The following is an 8,168-nucleotide window of genomic DNA, read 5'->3' as shown; positions in this document are numbered from 1 at the left end:
ATAACTGTTCCCGTCATCGAGGAAGCAAGGAGGAACAGACTGATACTCTTTCTTCTGCCTCCCCACACCTCACACTTGCTCCAACCACTCGACGTAGGATGTTTGGTGCCTATGAAGTGTCATTACAACCGGCAATGTGCATCATATCTGTCTTCACATCCAGGCATGGTGATTTCGAGGCACAACATCATCGGGCTCATCTCGCTCGCTTACCTGAAATCAATAACCCACACAAACCTAGAATCGGCCTTCAGAAAGACTGGTGTTTGCCCATTCTATACATCTAAGGTGGACACCGCGACAGCAACAAGGCCCAGTGTGGTGACTACTCCACCAGACAATCATCCAACTCAAGATACTCGAGATTCTCAGCTAGTAACAGACAAATCACCATCAGAGAAGTTTCTGTTGAAGAGACCAGTGAGGCCATCACCATCTACCACTACAAGAAAAAGGGAAGCACCTTCATACCAGTCAGGTGGGGTGGCAGTAACTGAAAGCAGCATATTCCTGAAGATATTCAGAAGACTCCAGCAGCAGGATAAGCACCATCAGAGAAACAGTCAACAAGCAGGACCTAGTCGAACCCATCCACGTCCAATACCACCTCCACCACCAACTCCAATGAGTTTGAGCGAAGACGACGACGAACCATGCTGCCAGTGTAAACATTCGCCAACTCGTCACCTCTTAGATGGAGGGGACTTCATCATCAACTAGGCCCAGTGTGACAAGTGCCATCATTGGGTTCATCTTAAGGTCTGCTCACCAGTCATTCACGTAGGAAGAGATGAAAGATTTGTCTGTCAATGTTGTGTGAATGAACCATAAATCGCTGTTACATTCCAACTTTGTCTCATTCTATCATTCTCATCTCATTTCGCCTTTCACTTTCTAGCCTCTATCACATTTGCCAATTCTGTTTTGCTGAAACTTATTATTTAGTCATTATATTTCACTATATTTTGTGAATGATGTTTCACGATGATTATGCAAATATATAAATATGTAAATATATAAATATATAAACATGTAAATATTTTTGATATGTGAATATGTAAATATATAAATATATAGATATGTAAAAAAATTAAAGATGTGAATGTTTATAATGTAAATATGAAAAAATAACTCACCGTGACATTCATTTCATCACTACAGCCTTGTCTTTAGATGTCAATAAAATGAACAGTTTTATCTTGCTCCAATTTTATTCAAGTATTCACTAAGTGAGACTTCTTTCGATTGTGTTTATAATTCTGTTGTTTGCTTGTGATCCGATTGAGATGAAATTGGTGTAAAGTTGATCTGATGCAATTGTGGTGGTTGGATTTTGAAAAGTGTACATGACTGATTAAATGATGTAAAATTTGAGTGAATGTGGTAAAATTGTATAATAAGACCGAAATGGTTGTATCATAATCATCAGCTTGGCCTCTGAGATTGTGGTTTGCACTTCTTATATTTGATGATGTGAATATTGCATGAGTAAAGAAACCTTCACTAACCCCAAAGGAAAAACATACTGATAATGGCTAATGAATACAAAATCAAATGTTATGAAATGAAAATGAAACAGACCTAAATAAAAAGAAGAAATCATGAAAAACAAGAGTGTCGCTGAGGCGTGCACATAATACGCCCACATGTAACACGGAAAATTGAGTTATTGGTCAAGCAAGAAAAGTGGAAGGTGGCAACATCACCTTTGACCATCTGCCCTCAAAATCAATAAAATTGCTGAGATCTATGCTAGTATCAAACACACCAATTATGAACCTAGGATAAATGTACAACTAAAGTTATCGCGTTATAACAAGGACTTCAGAAGGGTAAGATGAAAACATGTCACTGTGATCTTGACCTTTGACTTCAAAATCAATAGGCTCCCTGGGATCCATGCTAGTATCATACACACCAAATTATATGAGCCTAGACACCCTTATTTACGTACGTAACATGCTCTATCTTGAAAAAGACATCTTTTCACATGTTTTTTTGGTAGCGCATGGTATCCACTCGTCAATGTTAGTGCCCCCCCCCCCCCCGGGAGCAAATGGTCAGACATAGGTCTAGAGTCGACCAGCAGACCAGAGTATGGCAGTGTATCCTACAGCCAGACACCATTATTTCAGTGCTTTAATAATGACAACTAGAGAAAATACAAACAAGAAAATTTTGCACTTGCTATTCCAAATATTATGAAAATTATGAATATGATAAAATTATTTCAACCGTTTTCTTAGCATCGCACTTGCCAGATACCCCTCCACAAAAAAATTGTGCATGCCAAATTACATCATGATTCAGGACGCGCGCCAGACGGGTACTTATTCTTGATTTAAATGATGTAAGAAAGAATTTGTGTGATTTTTTTTCTCATTATATATCATGAGAAAATTCTGAGTTTTAGTTTGTTTTTTTATAGAATCTGAGCAGATGTTGGTAATAAATTTGTGTTTGCAAATTTTCTGGGTTTCTTTTTCTTTTTAACTGCATGTTCCATGGCACTTTCCAATATTATGCTCGTTCGTATCATGACGCTCATCAAGTTTATCGATGCGCTGTCGATGGCTCTAATCACGGTAAACTTCGCACACGCACGGTACCTTAAGAACTACATGTAGACGCGCCGTCGACGATCACCAGTATACCACACCTCGAGCTGAACATTCGACAGAAGGAGTGGACGAGATTGAAATTCAGCAAATTATAATATATAGGCCCATATATCCGTCAGAAAATATATCAATTGTCAATGCAATTCCTATGTTATATGATATTTTAAGCATTTTCTGTCATTTTATGATTTTAGAGATACATAAGGTAAAAGTTTGAATTTTTTGCCTTAGGCTTGACTTGTTTTTGCAATCTTGTTCTTGTTCATGTTGTTTTATGTACCGGTATGGTAGTGGATCGTATTACCGAACACTTTTCATGAATTCAATCATATCAAACACATTATTCTCATAAAATTCACCAAACTTTCACAATAAATACACAATTACCTACAAAATATAAATATGTAAAAATTTTGCCGAAATCGTTAGTCCTTTTTACGATATTAGCTTCCAATCGGACCCCTCTTCGCATGTGAAATATTTTGGTCACATGAAAAGGTATCGTATTACCGAACGTGTGTTTTCTATGGGAAAAGTTGAAAAAACAACAAAATCACTGATGAGCTATTTTGACCATATTTTTGTTATTTTTAGAATATTAAGACTTTGATAATGTGTTTTTTACAACTTTTCATCATCTTTCTATTCAAGTTCTCTTTGGAAGGATGTTGCAAAATTTTGAGCGTATAAAATTATTTTCTGATGCGTATGATGCGCGCGTTCGGTACCGTATGGGTACTAGTATTCAACCTGGCATAATTCAAAGATTTTGACATATTCCCCAAAATATTTAGAAATGGGGAATTTATCTTAATTTCACACCTTTGTTATTTCCAGGGTAATCTGTTGTCGATATTTTCTTTGTCAATCTGTCGACTGTATGCGCGGAGGGTCGAATTATGCGGCGATGGCCTTTTGCACTGAATGGTACTAGTATTCAACCTAGTGAGGATTGATAGCAAATCTCAAAAGGGTTTAGATTGCTAAATTAGATCTAGATCTATGTAAGTCTCTGGCTTTGAGTTTGATTAATTCCCTGTTTGGTCTCATCTCAAATGGTCTAGTCCATAGTCGGATGGGACAAGGGCAGATTGAGAGACAGGGCCATCTTTCATCGCTAGTGTAGTAAATTTGCCATGTACCTGTAGTACCATATATGTATTAGTCTGTGTATTAGTATATATGTATTGATCTATGTTCATGTATATTAAGTCTGTGTATGTGCTGTGTGTATGCGAGGAGCGCTCCTGATTGGAGGAGCCTTTATATGCTCCTACGCCTGCTACGTGTGTGCGTTGCACAGCACGTACACAAGCTGGTGCTGAGAGATTGAATCCCGACACCACAGAGAGAAGACCCAGAGACGCCATCGAGTGTGGACATGCATCCCAGCTGTTCCCCACCAGGCGCCATGGTCTACAAGTAACTTAGAAGCAACATAGAATTAGTATACCTGTTTATCTACCGTGTGGCATCGTCTGTACAAGTGTCAGGTGAGTATTAGTTGTTGTCACTGTCTCGTACCGTCGGTAACCCATTTGTGTATTAGTGAGTCCTAATCCTTGTCAGTGTTGTAATTGTAAGTTTAAACCACTCGCCCATCGTAACGTATCGTATCTCGTGCCATCACATATCTGTAACCCACATCTTCCATTTTTACAACATTGGCGATTGCGAGTTTTCGGATCGTCCTGTGCGCCTGTCATTTTCATTTTTATCATTTCATGTCCGTTCATACTTCATATTTGCTCATGAAAGTCATTTGTGAGTGATTTTGAAGTGTATAACGAACGGAGAGTGAGTGGGAAGTTTTCCGCTCTCTACCGTTAATTGTAAATTTGCGTGCCGTGATTGCGTGGATTTACATGCATGCATCTCGTACACATCTTGTTTAAGTTTTATCATTTTTCCGTACATGATATCATTTCTAGTTTGATACAAGTGGATTTTGATATATATTTACCATATCTAGGAAATTATTTCATGTCCACTACGTTGCATTTTATTCTCTGTGCACACCAAAGGTGCACACGCCCTTCATTGTTTGGTTGCACGTGCATTTCTTATCGCATTCTTCGCGAGTCTCTGCTATTGTTTGGCTCGCCGTCGAGAATTTCGTTCCTTGCATATTTTTGCGTCGCTTACCATCTCGTTGCTTTTGTTTGTGAATTCTTTGAGATCTGCTTCTAGGCGAGGATATTTTTAGTCCGCCATTGTCTTTATAAGCTTTCTTTCAAATTTGGAACATTCACACCACACCACTTCCAAAAAAAAAGTCGGGTGTGAGTATTTGGTGGATTTATTGGATTGGAAAAGTTAATTTGAACTTGAAATTTTCTCTCGATCCTCAGTAATTATTCCAGATGGTATAAGTTTCCTACAATTTCATATTCTTGCATATCGGGCAGTGCACCAATATTTTGAGGGCGTAGAGTTGTTCATACATTTCTATAAAATTTCCAGTATATATTTTCTATCGACATTTGGCAAGTGTTTTTACAGCCAGTTCTGTACACATTGAGTGGCAGAAAGAGTGTTAGAAGTTCTAATACTCCTGGTTGCCGGGTTGAGTAATAATCTGAATTTTTACTCAACTCGAAATTACACTTGTGTCGGTGGTACGTTAGAGGTGGGTTTTTCTGAATTTCAGATCTTACCTGTTACTAGAAAATAGGTGGGTTTTCTGAGCTTCGCATCTTACCTGTAACTTGAAAATATACTCTTGAATTTTGTTCTTAATACACATTTTGTGAATTTTCTTCAGTGCATTTCATTCACCACATATGATATTGTGATTGTTTCTTCACTTTCTTGTAATAATAAATTGTCATTGTCTAAATATAAAAGTTATTTGTTATTCATTGTTGCTAATTGTTCACCCACTCGGTAGAATTGTGTGTGAATATATAGACATCTATAAATAATTCCAGTGTCAGACCCGTTGGGACTGGAAAAAATAGACGTCTGAATTATTTGTGTGAATAGACTTCTGTATAATAATTCCAGTGTCAGACCCGTTGGGACTGGAAAAAGAGAAGTCTGAAATATTTATGTGAATAGACTTCTGTCAATACCAGTGTCAGACCCGTTGGGACTGAGAAAGAGAAGTCTGAATAATTTTATCTTCCCTATCAAATAATTGGTAGTTTGGGCTGGTTGGGTGTAGGCTCCATAATTTTTTGAAATTGTGTAGTTTTGCAGAGAAACCGGTAGGCTATTAATTTCTTGATAACTTAGATATATTATTCTCTATGTTCTTCATGTTACATGTTTATATGTCGTCTCGGTTTGATTCGAAATAAATTGAATCATCACTATTGAGAAATCTATGTGCTGATTTTGATTTCCATTGATTTGCCAGTCAAAAAGTAATAAGATTGTTTTGACCAAAAATTGACAATCTACCCTCGATCGCCTAGCTCGCTCGGTGAAGCACTGCCGAGCCGAATCACGTGACTTCTAACTTATATTTTTCACTTGATCGAGACTCGTAAACACAACAGTCGATCAGAGTTAGAGTTTGCGAAACTCTGATTTTATACTATTATAGTGATTGGCCGTTGATTTATTTTAAAGATTAGTTCTAAGTAGGAACTCGTAGAACTAGAAGTTGATTTTGTAATTGGATCATTCTTTATTAGTTAATTTTAGATTTAACGTCGCGCGGTTTCCAACCAACACCAGCGCAGCGCACCTCTCCGTCTGGCCGGTAGCTCCAGGCAGGGGTAACGTTCACGAGCCGGCTATCGTTTCCGTGAAGGCAAATTTTGAACGAGTTTCCTTTTCGTCAGTTTTTACTGACAATTTGCTGGATTTAGCTGCCAATTGTCTCTTGACTCAATATTTACGTGAATTGAGCTAAGTTCCTTGTTCCCATATTGCCATATTCTCGTTTGTACTTTTTTCAGCTTTGTCCGGTGACGGTGTCGATCAAGTAGATCTCCACCAGCCAACGGCAATAGCGTGTGCCTATCTCACGTGTAGGTGTTGTGCTGTAGGCAGCACTATCACTACTTTGTCTTTGCATTGTTTGATGTCAATTCGACTCTTACTGGGAATTAAAATAATTTATTCGAATTCCTTTAACCTCTTGAATTTGAGCTTATCAGTTGAGTTAGAGCAGTGAATTGGTTTTTTACCTAAAATATATTTCAGATCTTTGTGACACTTCTGATTTTTGTAAAACTAGCTCGAAATTTAACCATAAAAATACTCGTTTTATTGGATCAGAAGAATTCCAAAGTGAGAATTTAATAAATCCCGAATAGATCTAGTATCTTCATATAGTTTAGGGAATTTTCTGTTGCAGATAATCTTGTTCATCTTTCAGGTGTTTGTAATTTCCTGACCGTGTATACCTGGAGCCAACAAGTGCAATTGTTTTGCTTTGCCTTTTGACTCGGTGTACACTTGTTTGAACGAGGACTTGGAATTTAATTTCAGGCCCTTAGTTCTTTGTAGGAAATTTTTCTAGGAGGTTATCCTGGATTGTCTTTCTGTCTGTTTGAAATTCAGGTTTTCTTAGTAGATTACTTTTTAACAAGCATTGTTAGATCAGGAATTTTTCTTTGGAATAATTCTTGCTTGTAAATTTAATTCCTATATGAGAGATTTAATTTCTATATTTTTAAAAGAAAGATTGTTCTCAAGTAAAGGTCAAAAAGTTCTGAATAAATTTTAATAAGGTTCTTGAAAATACTTATTTTAATTCAATCAACTCTTGATTCTGATTTTAAGTGAAAAGTACAGATACTATTGATCTTTGATATCAGAATAATTGATATCAACATTCTTTGAAATTATTTTTTTCATATAGTTGCTTTTGTATTTTTGGAGCATCATTCTTGCGCTGAAAATTTGCAAATTTCTATTCAGGCTCTAGAATCCCATTCATCAGTGAAGTACAAAATTCACTGCTGTCATTTTGCGCAAGTTGATTTCTAAATAGTAGTCTCATCATTTTTTAGTTGGTAACTTATCCCCATTCTAAAAAAAAAGAAAAAAAAAAAAGAGGAAAAAAAAGAAAGAAAATTGGATGTGGGATAAATGTGTGTTTGACATTTATATATTGCATTCATCAGAAATAAACATTTATATATTGCATTTATATATTGCATTCATCAGAAATAAACAATTATTATTGAATGCTACTCCTGTAAATCGTTGAGGCTTCGATAAGTTGAATCCTTGTTAGGTTCTTTTAATAGTCGTAGAGTAAGTAAAACTTATTGACACTTCTGCGATTACTCAGAGTAGTAGAAGTTTGATATTCTATTCTACAAGTGTAGTTTCTGAAACTTGAAGCTGCACTGTACTTTGTAAATATACTTTCACTGAATACATCCATTGCTACAGGAGTGTGTACATTTATTATTAATATTCAGAGTCAGACGCTTGTTCTTAGCAGTACAAGTATTGCAGTACTTCACTCTTTCCTTGGCAGTAAGTGTGTTCAGTGACACAAGTATAAACAAACCTAGTTAAGTTCTTTCACTGATCTGCAAGCTTTATTCTGCTAAGTTTAATACACTGTAGATCATTGAATAA

The sequence above is a fragment of the Lytechinus pictus genome, chromosome 1 (genome assembly GCF_037042905.1).
Source record: "Lytechinus pictus isolate F3 Inbred chromosome 1, Lp3.0, whole genome shotgun sequence".
NCBI classification, from domain to species: Eukaryota; Metazoa; Echinodermata; class Echinoidea; order Temnopleuroida; family Toxopneustidae; genus Lytechinus; species Lytechinus pictus.
Note: the sequence above shows the minus strand (reverse complement) of the source record.